Raw genomic sequence first — 19,504 nt, 5'->3', positions numbered from 1 at the left:
TTATGAACCCTGAGGAAATATATAAGAACTGCATTTCATGTCCAATCTGTCAGTGTAAAGCTTTCACATTTACTTCATCACATTAAAGCTGCTTCCACTTCGGGTACCCACTGAGAGACCTTTTGAAAAGAAATGTCCCACATTTAAATTTTTGAAAAAGAGAAAAGCAACCTTTAAGAGCTCTTGGAGAACATTTTGTCAGAAAGACAGTGATGTGTAAATTTCAGCCGCAATATGAGTCAGTCAAATGTAATGATGTTTGAATAATGGACTGCCAATCCATTAGAATCCATCTTCACCAAATGGGCTCTAACAGTAGACTGCAGATTTGACTGCTGCTGGACACATTTTTTTGATTTTTAGGCAGTGCGTTATCTGCAGCTTCACCTACTGTGCGGCTGTCAACACACTAATAAATGCTGTTTGCTACCACCAAGGCAGTGTTGTCTTGACGGCCTCAGAAGTGGGTGCACCTTGAGAAGAAAATAGTATAGATTAAATTAAACATACATACTGTGTGTCTAAATTCTGCAGCATTGAAGTGTTATTATTTTCTCACCCTCTAACATTTTCGCCTCTGCTTGCCACCATCACCCTCGAGTTTCTCACTGACTGCTTAGAGGCAGGGATGTTGAGGCCGAGGGCCATTTTAGACTGCTGATCAGACGCTGGGGAGCTGATCTCGACATACACGATAACCTGCATCTATCTGCAAAAGGTTTGCTGTCAGAGGTAAATCCAAAGCGATCAATCCGTGGCTCCACTAAGAATGACACACTGCCGTTATTTTCCAGCATTGGCAGGAATGCTGAAAATGATAGTGCTATATGCACTGAGAGGAAAGTCAATTTGCTCCAGCAATTTGCAGAAACAGATCATGTCAGTCAACCAACACGGTGTTGACTTTGATGGCACCAATCACGGCAGCGCAGAGATATGTGTTATGAACTCACTCCTGTGAACTCTGTTGTTGGCTCTTTCAGGTTTTCCGCTCACTCTCGCTCCCCCTTTACCTTCTCTGTCAATACTCTCCACACACGCATTACTGGCAGGCGCTCCTACACTCAGCCTCTAGAAAAACATAATCATTAAAAAATAAATACATAATGCCGATGGCAGTGAAGCAGGTGGGAGTGGTAGCAGTGTGAGCCTTCAGACTGACTCAGACTGACTCATACTTCTGCCCACTGACTGAATGCATTTACTCAAAACCACCGCAGACTTTATGGATTTCAGGTATTGATTTTCTTATTTTAAAACTTAATGAACTGTAAAGTAAAGAAAAATAAATAAATAATTCCCCTCATCGAGTGGGCTGCTTTTCTTTTGTGGCTGACATTAATAAGTTAGTTTGCCATACATAATTGAAAGCTTTATGATTTCATTAATGGACGGGGTGGCTTCGCAGAATGCTGTAGTCATGAGATACAATAAATGCCTGACAGCTACTCTCAAACAAACATACAAGCTATTACAAGTGAGTTTGCAATATAATTATGTCATTCTCAGCTAACATTAGCTGAAATCCAGCTCACTGGAAAATTCTCAGTACAGTATGTGTGTGTTTTATTATGCGTTTACTTGTAGTGCTCTATAAAATAGAGGAAAAACTTGACAGATGTAGAAGGACACACAATCAGCACAGCACAATTAGCTTAAACTGTCTCCTTAAAGAGTTTGACATGCTGCTGACCAGAATTAAGATTTCTATTGTATAGTTTGTAAATAAAATAATGTTGTTAATATAGCTGTTTTTAAACAACTTTTCAGATTTAATTGTAATTTTAAACCACAAATAACAGTATTGTTTCCTCAGCTTTTACTCAGGGGCAAAAATCAGCCTTTAATCTTAAAAGAAATAATGATTCGACCTTTTTGGTAGATAATTATCAATATTGATCAATATGAACATTTTTATGGTGATAAGATTTTTTAGCCATATCGCTTAGCCCTAACCTCCATGACAGAGGTAATAACCTCAATTTAACGTCTGTTCAGCAGCCTTCCTATCCACCTTATTTTCAAACTTTGGTCAAACTGCATAAATAGTTGGAGTCTCTCCTACATCCTCTAACGCTTCCAATTATTGAAATGCACCCTTACGCTTCAGCCCATAGACTTTGTCTTTAGTTGTGGACATTTTTTTCAGAATTGCACTTGTGCAACGCTCAACAAAAAATAAGAGGGAAATGAGATTGCTCACCCTGTAGTTACTTCCATAATCAGCTCTGGAAAAAAATTGAGTAAGTAGCTCAATTGGGCAAGTGAGTTGCTAGATTTACAAGCCTGATGTGGCATTTTACTTGCCGTTGGCTATCGGGCAGTCCTTATTGTTGAGCTCTGGATATTCCTGCAGCAGACTGGAAAGACTTAGTGTTTTTGTGAATTTGAAAGGCAAATTTAACAGTTTACACTAGACTACAAAGCAGCCATTTCAAGTGTGTGTTAAGGTGTTAGGTTTAGGTTATTTAATCAAGTAATTATTTTTATTAATAGATAAATTGTGTGTTTGCTGCTGTGGATGGAAATTAGCATCCCATTGTGAGATTCATTTTATGAACCACACTCAACAAGCAAGAATACCAAATTTAACCCCTCTCTAGCAACTGTCAACTTCAATAGTTTTAATTGTGATGTGCTAAAAGTAGTGTGAAAATAATAACCCCTTTTGTCATATTAGAGTATTTATCATATTTCAAATCTGGGCATTGTGAAGAAAATAGGGAGAATGATTGCATCTCTTCATTGTCAGGCGGTTTATTGAAAGAAACAGTTGTTTGCATCTCGGAACATTTTATCTAAGCGTGTATTTTTTTCTCTGAAGTCTCTCTCTGTGAAAATCTTGTCGTGGCCTCAGCCAGTCCTAATTATTGTATTCTGAACTGTGCAGCATAGACAGCCACAGGTTCACTTCTGATGTTTATGCAGGGCCTTCCAAATGATTTTGTTCTGCTTGGCTGCACACTTTAATGAAAGTGTAAATGCTTTTGGAATGGTGGAATCAGCTGAGTTGGGCGGATTAGCACTTCCCTTTTTCCACAGCCTTGATGTTTAATTACCACAAGTTTGTTGTTTTCTTATTCATCTGTTACTTTTTCTTTTTCAACTTTAAGACAGCTCACATTTAGCTCGGGGCCTGAGTAATTGGTGTATTTGGGAGGGGTGAGGGAAAATGAGGAGGGAGAGTCTGTCTGGCTTCTGTCTGGCAGACAGTAGATGTGTAAAGGTAGCTTGGGTCAGCCAATCGTTTTATAACTGCAACACTTTCCACACTGACATCTCTGCAAAACACAGCTGAACAGATATTTATATTCAGATTTTTAACTTCTCTCTCTCCTCGTCTCTGCTCTCTCAACCCCACTACCGTCTCACCCATAATGCGTCTTTTTACACTCAACCGAACACACATACACACCCACAAATCCATCCTCCTTTTCTTTTTTCGTTTTCTCCCTCCAAGTCGGGTTCTGGATTATCATCACACCCAGCCGGTGGAGTATGTTTGGGTCATTGCTCGGCTTTGACCTGTATTTAGCATTTAAATCAGGCCAGGCTTGGCTGTGATCTCATTACCAGGCCACCTGACTGTATTTGATGTAAAGCCTGGGCATTAATAAGGATCCCGCAAGGGTTGAGGGAGGGAAAGATGAGGCTTGTCCCGCAGCCCAGGTAATTTACTGCAGCAGAACAAGAAGGAGATACTGTGTTATTATAGACTTGATCGCTTGGCAGGCCGGCTTGTAATTGATCTGTGCTCTGCAGAAGGGCCCAGTGGTGATGGAGGGTGTGGTTGTGGAGGAAGAATTCGATGCAGAATGTAATACATACTGTATAACAGTGAGACAGATCCATAGTTTGAAAACCAAGAGGGCAGGCAGAAGTGGGTTAGACAAGTTAATATTGACAAAAAAAAATACTCCCTCTGACATACATTTAGAAAATGTTATGAGGGAGAATGTTTTTTAGAGTTCGGCACATGCTCGTAATTGCTTATTCAGAGGATCACTCTGATGGAGATACTGAATTCATACATTTGCACGAACTGTGGAGTTATTACAATACTGATACCAGTATTGGAAATGCCTTTGTTACAGCCTAAAATGCTGGATCGAGTATCGGTGTCAGTGCACTGATCAGATCCCACGTAATTTATTGATACATTGTAAAGTAGTAGGCATTGATCCAGGAAATCAGTTCTTCTTCTCCGCTCTAAAAAAGTAGCCTACTCAGTCAGTTGCACTGTGTAGCCACTGGTAACATCTGGTTTGGAGTGGAAAAGAAAAATTGATGTCCGTTAAAAGTGTAACCATAGCCGACAGCAGAAGTATCAAATTAAATATAATTAAAGAAAGTTCTATGACATTCATTCTATGTATGTATTTCTTCATGTTTTACAAAAGGTTTAGCCTGAGTCGTACCAAACAACATGATAGCCATTATTACACATACATGCAGGGTTAGTTGGTACAGGTGCCTAAAGTCACTGAAATTATTTTTATTTTTTTATTTTTATTTATTTATTTTTTTCAAAATGAAGCACAAAATGATGGTCAACAACTTTTAAGTATCAGCTTACTTTAATTGCAAAGGTACACTTAAACTTGAAATTGAACAACATATTATGTCTCTTCAGTTTATCGAATACGTAAATACATAAATATGAATAAAGGCAAAACACTATCAACAATTTACATAATAAATGAAAGATAGCCCAACTAAATTAACGATAAAACAATAAATTAACAGTAGAGTTCTGGATCAATAATCGTCTCCCTTATTCAGGCGAGAAACAGAAGACGGACATTTCTCTGATATCTGTTTAAGAGCAGATGAGACTGTCATTACAATTAGAATAGCTGGTACATTTTAACAGTTTAACAGCTTCGTTAGGATCCAGTGTGAGGCTAACTTCAGCAGGTGCTATGCAAGAAAAGGAAGCTTGTCTTGGGTCTTGAGGAGTTTAGTGACAAATAGCCTGAACCGCTATCTGCTCCGATTGCTGCAGCGTCACTGTCACTGTCACCAGCACATATACATACACACACTCGCTTGAGCGCTCTCTCTCTCTCCCCCTCTCTCTCGGCTCACACTGACTACGCACACAATCTGACACTGATTTGAGAAACGCAAATCTGCGTTGTGATTTACTCTAATTACCAAGAGAGGTGATTTTATATTTTACTGTTTTGTCATTATAAAACAAAATGGCAAAGTATATTTCAAAATAACAATATTAAAGATAATAAAATGCCATTATGTTCTTTTCATCAAAGCCTCAAGCTCTCATTAGTCATTTAAAAGCTGCTCATGAATCAGGTTTCATTGTTTTGATAGCTGTCAGTGCATGTGTTCAAGCCCTCGTCAGTGAAATACAATCCAGGTCACCTCCGTCTCACAGACTATTTTCTATTTGTTGGGGTTAATTCTGCTGTAACCGTGCTGATTGGACATGAGAACAGAGTAATTCAGATGAAAAGACAACTACAGACCAAAATAAGATGATACACCTGGCCACAAATATTTCCACGTCTCTTCTGTTTAACTACCATGCATGGTACAATACAGTAACCTATTTTTGTCATTCTCGTCAGGAAAATGTGAAATGAACTGATTTCAAAAGCACCTACTCCATCCCTCAACACACCAGGGTAATACATCTTGCTCAACAAAAGCACTGATGAATACAAATCCTGAAGGGCTCTCTATAAAATTGCATATCCTGACCGCAGTGCCTCTCGTGCTCAATGTAATGTCTTTTGCTTTGTGCATTTTCGAGCATTATCTTTACAAGAGACGAAGGGAGCAAATGAATCCTCCCTCGACATTTACCAAAACATTGTTTATCGTCTTCATTGAAGGAGGCACAAATCTTCAAAGCCTGCAGTTGAAATCAGTGTGGTGGCACAGCCCGAGAGCAGAACTGGCCAGACAGTCCTTTCACTCAGCAACTGCAACAAGGCACTATTGATCGTCGAGCTCGAGGGAGTCAAACCTGCAACAAATAGAAAATGTTCTAGAGGCTCATCTGAGGTACTCTAAATAATTTTGCTGTCTTCATCATGGCTTCTTACAGTACGGTCCTTTGGGGAGACCAGAATCAATCCTGCACTGTGGAGGTCTGCTTATTGTCTGCCAATAGAGAGTCCAAGAGTTATTTCAGGTGCGATGAAATACAGTGAAGTAATATAATATCATGGGGAAGGATGGGTGTAAAGGGACCACAGTTTGTGATAAAAATAATGCTCAACCAAATCAGAAGAAAGTTTGAAGTCTGCAAGCTGTTGGCACCATGCTGCAATGTGGAACACTTCCTGCGTGAATCACAGTATTTGGACAGAATAAGTAGCAGCAACAGCATTTGGAGTTAGCCGTGGTGTGGCAGCGATGTCACTTTGCGTTTGTCAGCACAGTTGAAAATGTTTTTGGAAATAAATAGAGATGTCTTTTCACATCAAGCATGGCTTTGGCCTTAAATTCAATTTCGTCCCCCTCTTACACCACCACCACCCCCCTCTTCCGTTTTCTTGGTCCACTGGTCCTGCTGAATGTCTGGCGAGGGTGCAAGGGAGGGTGACATCTAGGTCAGGATGAGTGACTCAGACCTATCGCAGGAACACAGGGAGTTTGGGAGTAGGAGGTGAAAAATACCCTGAACATGCAGGCACAACGCACACAGCCTCTGTCGCCATTCTCTGTCCTTTTCTGAACATTAGGCATGAATGTTCTGTGACTAAGGATGCAACAGAGCAAGGGCACATGCTGCAATGTAGCCGCTCCGCTCTGAATCTATTAGCTTCAACAGATCTGAGGCAGCTCCAGAACAAACATAACTCCAGTTCATTTTAATCTTTATTTTTATTGCAAAGGCGGCTGCTTTTTACAGATTAAATTCCAAACCTCGCGGCCCTTCCATTATTGTCTGTGTTGACTTAATTTGTCAATGAATCTCACAAGTTACTTTAAGAACAATATTTTGTGTGGCAGAAATTCATTAGTGGTGCATTTTGTGTTCATCAGCTCTCCTTCTCAGATTGATTATTCTATGACACTCTCCATTAAAGCCCCATTAGCCACCATTATGTCAGACTATTTTCATTGCCAACAATAACACTCAAGCAGAATGCAATCGGAAAAGAGCACAGGACACAAGCGCAGTTTGACAGCTACAGGATTGTTCATCATTAGCTGACATTGTCTGCGAGACACTGGGATATGTCATTCACTAAAGGGCCACGGCACGTCCTTCCCAGTCGAATGGCTTTACATGACAGAGGACATTTCTCGCACATTCCTACAAGGTTCTCGATCAACACTGTCAATAGGGGGAGGGGGAACAAAGGAGGACTCACTAATGACAAAAGACGCGATTCATTTAGTTTAAGTGCAAAACATCCATCCTAAATATCCTCTCCCGAACCGAGGCTTTGATTAAGAGATTCAGTAAAATCGCTTTAAAAGGAGAGTGTCAAGAGGAGAAATATAGGCCGTTCCCTCAGCGTCTGCAATCCTTCTCTCTCTCATTTTCCAGCTGTATGATAGATTAGCAAAAGGTGGATGGATGGTCATTACTTGAAGCAAAAAGAAAAGATTGAAAATAGTTTCTTTCTGAAGTTGCCAAAGTTACTAATGATCGGATAAACCTACCTATTAGCTGCGAAAAAGGCCACAACTCATGCACTGTCTGCATGAATAATTAAATCTGAAAATGGCCATCATATCCAGGAGACCAGCCATTATTTTAGCCAATTGTGATAACACTTAATGCTGTTGAGAGGTACTTGTTTTTCTCTCTTGTTTGTTTTCAGATTTTTCTGTTTAATCCTCTACAAACACTAGAAAAAGGATTTATGTGTATTTGTTTTAGTGCTGCATTATGATCATGGAACCTGGATGCTGGCTCGCTTTCTCTCCCATCTTTTACTATCACAAGCACTATATTGTGTTTTATCTCCAGCGGGCAATATGATTACTGACAACAATAAGAATAATAGCAACATTTTGCACAATGTAGCCCAGAATGTCTAAAATATTCCTTCTTTACACTGCATCTCAATTACTGAGATATGGAGCAAATATACTATATCTTTGCTGTATATATCATCTTCATAAAATGCAGATAGGGCCATATCCTTCAACTGCATATTACTAAGTATGTGTGTTTTCAGGTTTGCAGTTGATCTAATTCATCCAAAATGTTTAAAACAAGTTTAACAGCCTGAATTCTCAACTATTTCTACGTCAATTAAATGTAAGAACCTGTCTGTGGACAACAATTTATAGGTTATGGAATTAAGCAGCTTGAATTAGCATCTCAGGGTGTCATAGTGTTTTTCGTATGTGTTAATGATGTGCAAGTGTGCACCAAATTTACAATATATATAAATAAACTGAGCATTACCTACGTGATTACTGCATAAAAGTGTGATACCTACAGGTTTCATGATTAATAAGACATCCTGGGGATGTTTCCCTGTGTATACTTGGCATTTATGTGGATGTATTTTCATGTTTTATGGGAGTACCATAATGTCGGCTCCTGCAGTGTCATTGTACTGCAAATGTATCAGTGTTTAATATGCATTTAACATATATTTTAGGAGCAAAAACGGGAATAACTATGTGCAAGTAATTACATGGTGGGTGGCTCCCTCGCAGCATCTGTCATTTCAATCACTGTGTTGAATATCCTCGTGTCTGTTTCGTTTCTCACCCCGAGCAGAGACTGAGAATTTTAATTTGCATTGTGTCCCGGCCCGGGCACTCACGCTCATTGACAATAAGCCAATAAGATTAAAATTGGGAGACTGTCTAAGGGATATTCAGGAAATGTACATAGAATTCAGAGGCTCGAGTCCCCTATGATCAAGCATTAATAACTTTCTGAATGAATGTCTTAGTGCAAATGGCAGCATGTCACCCAGGGAAATGGACTGAGTATAGATATTGACATTGTGATCAAAGGAAAATGACACACGCGAAGATGACAAGGGGAGCAGCAGAATAGTGGACAGCGGGGATGTACGGGGAAATTAAAGTGAAGTCTTATCACTGCTGACATTCTTTGTGGACACAACTGCCATCGTGCGTCACTCTGGTGTCTGAACTCACTAATAGTCAAAGATGATTGCAGCGAGGCCGCACGGCAGCGGTATTGTACATTGAACTTGGTACTTTTAAGGGTACTAACTGAATTATGTCCGCACTACCAAGAACTGGTTCACATTAAACCAATTCTTGCTGAATTTTGGTACCTGAGAGTGTAGTGTCTATGGGTAGCAGGTGTGTTTGAGCGAGAGAGAGTGGAGGTAGCTGCGCTCAGTGCAGACAGCTGTTAGTGATCAGATCAGAGGGAAAGGTTAGCAGAGAAGTTGTCTACTACGGTGTAGGTTACAGTTTGCACATGAATAAACACTTGAGCTCTGCAGTACCCACGAGGTTCACGTCTCTTGCCTCCCAGCTGCCGGGCAACAGCACTGGGAGACTGTGCTGCTCTCTGCCTCTGTCCACCTAAGTTACTAAATGTTGATAAATGTATTTATTCAGAGCCTTTTTGTTGGGCATCTGTCTTGTGTTTATGCAGGTGTTCTCAAAAAAGCACAAGCATAGATGCTGCATAAATTTTAATAAGAGGATATTGGTTGTGTAAGAGAAAAATGCATCAAATACACTCACAGTCTAGATGAGGAGGGCAATGATGAGTGGAAAGTGGTCGCAAGTGGGATAAAACTCATCGCAAAAAAAATGCTTACTGCAATATTTATGATGTAAAATGCAAAGCTGGTAAGGGCAAAACATCTAACCCGAGGAGAATGAGAAATGTTCTAAATAAATAACTGAATGTTCCAGACAATGTTGAAATCCATAAGTTTGGACTTATTTTTTACAAGTGAAATTACAATTTTGTTATTACCAACATAGTCTCACTCGCACCTCCTCAAATACCAATGTCTAGTCAGTGACCTTCGCAGTGAGATGCTGAGGCATGGAGGCACCCTTTTGCGTCTGTATGCAGCGCATCAGACGGTGGCCTTTTTTTAATGCACTGAACAACTACCATATAATAAAAAGCAAAAAAGTCTGCATACAAACAAGTGTGCTGATATGTGAAGCATGCTAATGGTAATGACATATGTCACAGGACATAGTTAGTTAAACCTAACCACATGCTTTTGTTGCCTAAATCCAAAGAAGTAAGTCTGAAACCAAATATTTTTAAAAATTTGACCTTTTATTTAGTTTTATTTTAAAAAGGGACTGTACAAGCTGAAGATGTACATTTCTTGCAAAAAAACAGAAGTTTATTTTGAAAAGACACAATGCATGTAACCAGCAGAAATTGAGTGTCTAAAACTGATGCTGGAGAGGTACCTAGTGCGTTGTACATTCACTGACAAAGCATTGGTGTTTGACAAGTTGGGAGTGAGAATGTGTTATAACAGCAAGAGTAAGGTGCAGAAAAAATTACCTTTAGGCACTGGTATTGACTTCCAGATACTGGTATCAGTTTACGTAAACAGCAACCAACTCTACTTTAATAGCAGGGGAAGATTCTGCATTCTCTTAAATATTGTCTACACATTAAATGTAAGGCAGCATGGAGATTTCCATTTACTTTTACACAGGTTTAAGTGGAGACTATACATATTTGATTAGTGTTCTGTGATGATGTAAATTCTTTTTATGCATCATTAAAACCATAAAGTGCTCCTTAACAAATCCCGTCATGACTCTCAGATGCACGCTCAGTACTTAAACTAATTGTGTTTCTCTGTGGTGAATAATAGCAAAGAGCCATTTATATGAAGAGTGCGTTCACAGTACTGCTGAGCGTACATGTGGGCTGGGGACTAGAGATGACAAATGATGTAGCGTTGGGAAATTATTGATGTGTGATACTGACTTCAGCACTTCAGCAGTCGTCGCTACATGGACAAACTTCAGTGCAGTACTCATGATTGTAAACAGCCTTTGATTTGCAGGGCATTGCTCTGGATGGTGAAATGACTATAACCAATTTCTCTGTCAGACTTTTTGATATTGATGTTTCACATGCACTGCCCCCCCCCCCTTGAAAATAATTGATTACTGCTGGCTACAGTGTGCCTGCACATTGTTTAGCAGTGCAAGTCTTTTATTCAGGTCAGTGTTGTGAAATGCTATTTCATACGTTTATTATGGGGATTACAGCCATACATCTTTAAACACACCAATCATGGTCTGATGTCATCCAACTAATATGCTAAGCATAATCTCGGCAGCCGTATTATTCTGCAATGGCAGCAAATTGATGCTTATGGAAATTTATGAATTGGGAATTAAGATTTTTCATGGAGCCTTCCTGTTGGGGCATATTGCTGTGAAAGATTAATGTTTAAGTTTAAGATACATCAATCTTTCACGCAGCCGGACTGGGTTAAACAGTGCTGAAACCTTATGGCTCAAGATGAATATCAATGAGCAACTCCAATCTGATCATTTGACGTTTTTGAAATACAAATATTCTTACAGAGTATTACCATTTTGTATGAGGGCAGTTGACACATTTGACTAATGATGATAAACATGACAATTAGGAAAATAATAAGGGGAGGGTTTTATGATTATGTTCTCAATAGATGCTTAACAGATTTCATGGTATAGCACATTATTTGAATTACATAGGGTACGATTAATGCATAAAAAAGTTACCAAGAAAACCAAAGATGTGACTGTGTAAAACTCTGATATTCCACAACTTAATCTTGGAGCCCGCTGGCACCTCTATTAGCATCCACCCAGCAGGCCCAGTGGAGGCCTGGCACTCAGTGCCACTTCTTCTAGTGCCGAGAAAGAGATGCCAAGCTAACTTAATTACACCACTGGCTGCTGACGCCCTAAACAGCTATTCGCTTCTTCTTCTCTTTCATTTTCCACTTGAATTTATGCCTCCTTCTCACTCCCGCCATCGATGCAAGTATTGTGTTTTAAAGCTACGTTAGATATTGTAAAGGTTAGCATTAAATCAAATGACTCCCTGCAGCGTATGAAAAGCTTACCATTCTTGCTGATTCCACTGAGAATCAAAAGTTAAGTCTGGATCTCTGTGCAGCTTTCAGGTCATTGTTAAGTGTCTTTGCATATGCCACTGACAACCGTCCTTCAACAATTCACAACACATATTGAGCTTGATTATTAAGGAAATGCTTCAGCTCCATTATTTTTTCTTTTTATTTCCTGTCGACACCCAAAGTGTCAATGTGTTGCATTGTTTAGATCAGTGGTTCTCAACCCGAGGTCCCTAAGGTAGTTTTAGAGGGTCCACAGAAAAATGGGGAATGGGGAATAATTTTCTTTTTAAATTCACTATAGAAGTGAGTGATGAAAATGACTATTCAGATCCTATTGACCACTCTTATCAAATGGGGGTCTGTAACCTAATGTACATCAATTTGGGGTTCCTTGACATTGAAAAGGTTGAGACTCGTTGGTGTAGATTGACATCTGCTACTTGTGATCACCTTGTGCCTAAAATTTTTGCAAATATCTAACCTGTTTCATAATGTAACGTACAGTGTAAAGGATTGTCAAAGATGGAAAGAAATCTGACTTTTTGATCACTGATATTAGTGGTAGATAGCAGCTTTAGCGGATATTAACAGATAAGGCCTTTATGACATCCTAAAAATGTGGACTTTGAGAAGAGTTTGAGAAATTAAATTTTTGGCTGTGTGAACTGATAAGGGTTGCAACTTTTTGTTTGTTTAGTTACAAAAGCCACTTTTCAAAGAAAGTTTGAGACAACTAGATATGGAACAAAATGTACTAACTTCAACTATAAACTTGCTATGTATGCTAACATCTAATAACTGCTTTTTTTGTTTTACTCAGAAGAATACCCAACAACATCCATATACATGTTAAAGATGACACACGATACATTAGTCACACTAACAGATAATTATACTCACAGCATTTAGCACATTCATACAAGAGGATAACACAATGAAACAGAGCAAAGTGCACTTGAACACACTCACAATCTGCTCTGCAGTGGTGGCTCATTGGTTCAAGCAGTGGGCTTATGACATGTTCGAGTGTGAACTTTTTCTTGCTCTTTTAAATTGAGTTCAAAATATTTATTTACTTCTTTCAGAATATATTTCTAATGAACTTGAAGAATAGGGACATACAGAGCGCTAACATTTTCATACTTGCACAGATCCAAAAGCCTGCAGTAGACCTGAGGTATTGTAATATTTTGATTGCCAGAAGTACCTAAAAAATACATGAAAGAAAATGTGTGTTTTCCCATCACACATTGTTTAAACAATGTTGACATTTCCAGATTCCAGCAATTGACTCAATGAGTAAGATGTTATTATCACAGACAGGAATGATTGCCCAAACTACAAAAATAAGACCCCAGTTGTAACCGTAATTACCCTTTAAGCAGCTGTAGATTGTGTGGTTGATTATGTAGAAACCGACAGAGATAGAGATGGTGAGCAGTCACAAGGGAAATGATGTGTACGTGTCTGTGTGAGTTCATGCACAACTGTGTGTCGCTACTGGTATGTTGTGTCAACGACTGAGTGAGTTAGCTTGACTAAGAATACAGTTAACGCGCTCAGCTGAACCCTGAATGCACTTAGGGCCATGATAAGCAACGTCATGGGCCATTTACTTCATATGCAGAAAATGAAATCTACATTTAAATCCGACAAGTTAAAAGGTAGCAGTAATCCGACTCGCTGTGTCTATGTAATTGAACAACAGACAGTAGCACATCTGCTTGCAGAGATATCACACGATTCCCATATTTACATTTGTTATCCCTCGCCTTGCACTATAGAATTAATAGGGAAAATTAGGATCCTGCCTGAGGCAGTAAACAAAGAATTAGATATCAGAGCAGCACAGGGCTTCTGTAAAATGTTGTCAAACCTCTTCAGAGAACACAAGTGACACAAATTCAATTCGCTTCATCTTGACACTCATTGGAGTCTCTCATGCCAAGGTATTATCAATTTAAACATCATAATTTAGTATTAGCATTAATGAAGTTATTTATTTTAATGTGTTGTGAAGCTGAAATCTCCTCTGCGTGCCATGTATTGAGTGGCATAAATCCAAGTGTTTCTCTGCCTTGCTAAAACAGTAACCCTACTCCACACACATCCTCGTGTCATTTTAAAGGAGTCGATTTAAAAGCTTTAACATTAAGGTCATTTAGCACAAAAATGTCCTCAACCTGTGCGCACAGATAGAGTTCATGAGTGATTAGCTTCCCCAATGGCCTGAGGGTGAATTCCACCTGAGCTCGCTCTGCTGTGTCTCTCCCCATCACCATCTCGGAGTAAGTCGGCTAATGTCACCAGAGGTTCTTTAATTTCTTATGGAGCTGAACAACCAGGGGAATGTGACCAGTGTGGAGCATATTTAACGAGCTGAAAAAAGTTGTCTATAAGGCTCAACTTTTCACTGGGCAATCACATCTATGTGCTTTTCCTACTAGTCAAAGTCCTGCCTAGGATATGCAGCACTGGTAAAAATTGGACTGCAGCCATGCAGAGTTCTCCCATTCTGTATTTTCTGTTAAAAATATATGATATATTTCATACTGATATTTAGGGCTGGGTATCATTTACAAAATTACAACGATACCAAATACCAATACCACTGCCCTTAAACTGATACTAATGCCAATATAGGCCTTCATTCGATACCCATAATGTGAATTCAGTAGTACAGCTGTACTATTGAATGTTTTGGTGGCATCTCGACACACTGCGGCTGTGTTAGCTCATGCTAACCAGGCAGACTTTGAAGTGACTGTCGGTGGAAGACGACAGCTCTGAGGAAGGCAACAACAGAGAGAGTTTGTTAGGACATTTTAGAGCTCGGTGTTGGATGTTAGCTGCTGCGTTAGCTCGTGCTTACCGGTCAGACAAAAGATGGGCGACATGACAGCTCCCCCAAAGTGATCTCCCCTGGTTGCTGGCTGCAGTACAGGCCATAAAGCCAGTCCCCTCCATGTTAGTGAATAGGACATGGGCAAAACTAAAATCTCAAATAAGTTTTTCCAAAGATGGTTTCTGTCATTTAAGGTGGTTCTAATCTCCTGATGTCTGTATAAGTGGTCATTTTAGGGTTTTTTCCCTGATAAGTTTGGCTTTAATGAGTTATTTAATTCTACAAAAAGGGAATTGACAGCTGTGTATGGCAATTTGTGGACTTGCATCCAGTGGCGCTGTTCATTATTGGTTGGGCAGATGTTTTGGCAGGAACCCCACCACCGCAGAAATCGCAAATGGACAGAGTAGCGTAAGATGACAGTGGCCATAAATGCGGGATATTTTGGCTTCACTTAAACATAGCTGCGGCAGTTGCGTACGTGTCATCCATCTATATACGTATATACAGTCTGTGGGTCAGACATTGAACTGTCTGTGCACAAAGCATGCTTATCTGGCAGGGAGTCTGGATCAGACCAGCACAAAAACAATGCAGGTGTCATTTGACTGAAGACGTTTAGACGCTACTGGGCTATTTCGGTCGATACTATAAAAATATTCACTACCCAAGCCTGGTGACATTTATTAGCAAAATTTAGGCAATCACTTCTACCTAAATAAAGTGAAATTTAAACAGTATTTACCTGCCTGAGACTGCCCTTTAGATAGGTTGAGCCTCTGCAACAACCAAGTTGAGCACAGAACAAATGCAAATTATCACATCTCATAAAATGCCAGTCGGATATTAGCAAAATGTCACTCTCAGTTTGGATTGATTATTGTAATAGAATTAAAGACCACACATTTAGCCATTTACCTTTCTCCTTTGTGCAATTTAGTCATAATACAAATGCTTTTTTTAATGATTACCTCCTCTATGATCACCAGAGACACTGCTAATTTCCTTATTATCTACTCTATGTGTATAACAAATTTTAAATGTCTGCTGATGCATTTCACTGCCACTAAGCGTTTAAGGATTAAACTGAAGCAGCAGACATACAGCTTGTTTACTCCCCTGCGCATGTAGCTAATCAAACGTACATTATTTTGCCAGTCAGTTGAAAATTGTGTGAAACAACGGTCTGATTTCCCAGAGCTTGATTTCAATCCTAACTTTGAATAGGTTCTTTGGGAAAAGGCTGAATTCTGCCACAATGTTCCCAGGCTTTCATCTACCAAAATTAGACTTCAGGCACTCATTTTATCCACAAGCCTCAGTATTTCCTCTATCTATATTCCCAACTGACTGAAGTCTTTTTTTGTCCTGGCTGGGAATGAGAGAGCGCTTGTGGAGGTGGCCGGAGGGCTTCCTGATTGATTAGAATTCTTCAGAGGGAAAAGAGCTGAGTGGTTCTGAGGCTTTGAGTCTGACTGTGAAACACCGGGTGACACAGGCCACGTAGGTTGCTGCCGAAAATGCACACCTTGAAGATCTTGTTTACTGAAACAAGCACAGAGTGTGCTGATTCGGGTTGTGTTGAGGGAAGCATTTCACAGAAATGCACAGGGGATTTTGCAGGTGTCTCTGCAGGTGCTTTTGAATTCACCAGACCAGTGCATTCTTGCACTGCGCCTCGGGACACTGACACTATACTTTACAATAAGAGTTGGAAACAGCCTATTTTAAACATTGCTGACATATTATTTTACAGAACTTAAATTATTAGCTCCTGGACCATGTAGGATTCTGTATGTTTCACTTGTACCAGAGGACAAATAACTGGAGCACAAAGCAAAACACCAAACATGATTCAGAATTAGGGACTAAGGGGAAAATCTGAGGCACTTCAAAGCATAAATGTTCTAAACAATAATAGCTCCATCAATGCACATAGGCATCTAGGGGAGTTTAATGATGTTCTTATACTTATATAAGAATTCCTGCTAGTACTCGCCTCAAAATCAGAAAGACTACACAGCTCAGATTTGATGAGCTGCTTCCGTGGAGGCCCCATGCTGGCTGGAGAAGGCAAACACAAAATTCCAAACATGATGAAACGGAGCCAGTTACTAGCACACAGTGTCAGACATCAGGGAGATCCTTTTACACTCGGACTGGGACGTGATATTTCAGGAGGAATCCATGGTCTCATTACTGTATGCAAAAGGCAGCAAGCGATCCGTGTTCACACTTGCATTGCATTTTTTCAAATGTAGAAACACCTTTTGACTCTTTGATTGTGCTGTCAGTGAGACTTCCGAGGTTGTTTAAAAATGTGTCAGCATCACTGAAATCCTTCAGATGCTACACATTGTGATTTTCATGGCTCTATGTAGGTGGTAGAGTTGGTCTAATGGTTGGTCAGTTGTTTGGTCCAGACTGAAATTTCTCAACTATTACTGGATGGATTGGCACAAATGTTGGAACACACATTCATGGTTCCCAGATGATCTATCCTCATGACTTTCGTGATCTCCTGACTCTCTTCTCTTAACCTCCAGCCCATGTCGTGCACATTTGTAGCTCCGAATGAAACATTCAAAAACTATTGGATGGGTTGCAACAGTAATTTTGGTGATCCCCAGATTTTTGATTTGATTAGCCAAGCTCAGGTGGATTTCATGCATGGTGCTAAATAGCAAGTGCCATCAGGCTAGCATGCTGAACTAAGACAGTAGTACACTGTGGTAATTATACCTGCTAAATATCAGCATGTTTCGTGTCTGTAGTCTTAAGGGGTTTAAATCACAATATTTGTCACCCTATGATATATCTGTTCTTTGGAAAGCAGTATGATATTGGCTGATATGAAAAAGTCCGCCAAGATAGGACTTTGATTTGTTTCAGTATAGGGTTTGGCGATTGATATAAGACGATATCAGTAAATATCCATATTGCCCTTTTTTTAACCACTTACCAGTCTGGCACTGGACTGTTTGAATGTTTAGAAAGAAATGAGATGGACAAAAACGGTGACACAAAAGTGCCATGGGCATGTCAAAGTAAAGGTGTATCTTAAAGATGACATTCGGCAGATTAAAATATCAAAAGTCAAAATGTCCAGTGATAATTAGCAAAATAAATACACTTATTAATAACACATTAAATGCTGTGTGACCAATAAGATATTTTGCCAAGACAACCAAAGTAAAAAATTATTATACAGGCCAGGTTATAGGGGGATCTGTAAATACACCGAAGCAGCACAGAGTGTGTCCCTGCCTCTTCAAAGCATACACAACATACAGGGACGTCATGTTTTCCAGGAAGACCTCCAACACACCTTGGGTCTCAGTAGATCATGCCGGAGATATGCTTCACTCCACCAAAGCAACCAGACGTCAGATAGTGAGCTTGGTGATTCCCTGGATGTTCACGCAGAAGACTTCATGGGAACGATTGGTGCTTCCTTTACCGATTTATGTGCCTCTGTCACTCCTATTCTCTGATTAGTCACTCTGTTCAATAGACCATTTCTTCATTTATTTTTGAAGTTATTTAATTTGACAGGTTTTGAATGCATACAGGAGAGTTTTTTTGTGTTTTTTTGGTTGCTGTACAAATTAAAAAATATGTATAGTGGTTGTTCTGTCTGGCCAGAATTCTGGTAAATTAAAGGCCATATTTGCCATAAAAAACAACAACAACAATATAAAACAAAAAGCATCTGATATAAAATCTGTCCAGACCCATGTATAATTAATCCCTTGTTCTGTTTGATACACGCATGGCTAGAGATAACTTTGTTAGAATTCACTTCTTGATTACAAATATCTAATAGGATCTTGTATTAGAACCCCACTTTGGTGATTTCTGATGTCCTATAGCAATGAAGCCGTTAAGTGTCCGTTAAGAATGAAATGTTTAACAATTCAGTCAGATATTCCAGTTTACCAATCCTCCTGTCAGCAAATATCATTACAGTCTGACAAACTGGTCCCTGAGGCAATAATCTGTAACTGGAGGTATTAACCCAGAGTGGACATTGATGTTAGGCCAAAGGGAAAATCCTTGACTACATAAACTGTGACAGCTATTCCGGCTATGTTTACTGATGCTTCTGTGAAGCATATTTTAGAGGTTCACTTAGGGGTGTAGCAGCTGCTCAAACACTCACTGCTAGTGGTTGGACAAATGACATCATGTCAAATAATGAAGAAGGGCGACTGTACGGGAGAATCCATAGCTAATTAGAGCAGCTGGCTTTTAAGCCAGACAGTTTGACGAGGACATCAAGAAAGCATGTGCGCTGTGTGTCGATACTGTTTATGTTGCTCCCTCTTGCACTCTCACACTGCGCTCAGCAATATTGGATGGGTTTCATCACCTATAAAACAGACAATGAATGAATGCCACATTGTGGTTCAGGTTGGAGGCTTCACCTTATCTGTGGCCAAAATGATTAAAGTAAAAGCAACTCATTGTAAAATATTTCACAGATATAACACTTGCAGCTCGCTGCACTTGGGAAGAATCTGAAAGTCTGTATCAGCAAATAGAGACCGTGTGCTGGGCCCGATCTTAATTTACTTTTCATCCTCCTTCAGATTGACATGAGGATTGCAAA

Source organism: Plectropomus leopardus, chromosome 21 (assembly GCF_026936395.1).
Source record: "Plectropomus leopardus strain MGB_pleo_1.0 chromosome 21, ASM2693639v1, whole genome shotgun sequence".
NCBI classification, from domain to species: Eukaryota; Metazoa; Chordata; class Actinopteri; order Perciformes; family Serranidae; genus Plectropomus; species Plectropomus leopardus.
The sequence above is the reverse complement of the archived record's forward strand: the minus strand, read 5'-3'. Positions refer to the sequence as shown.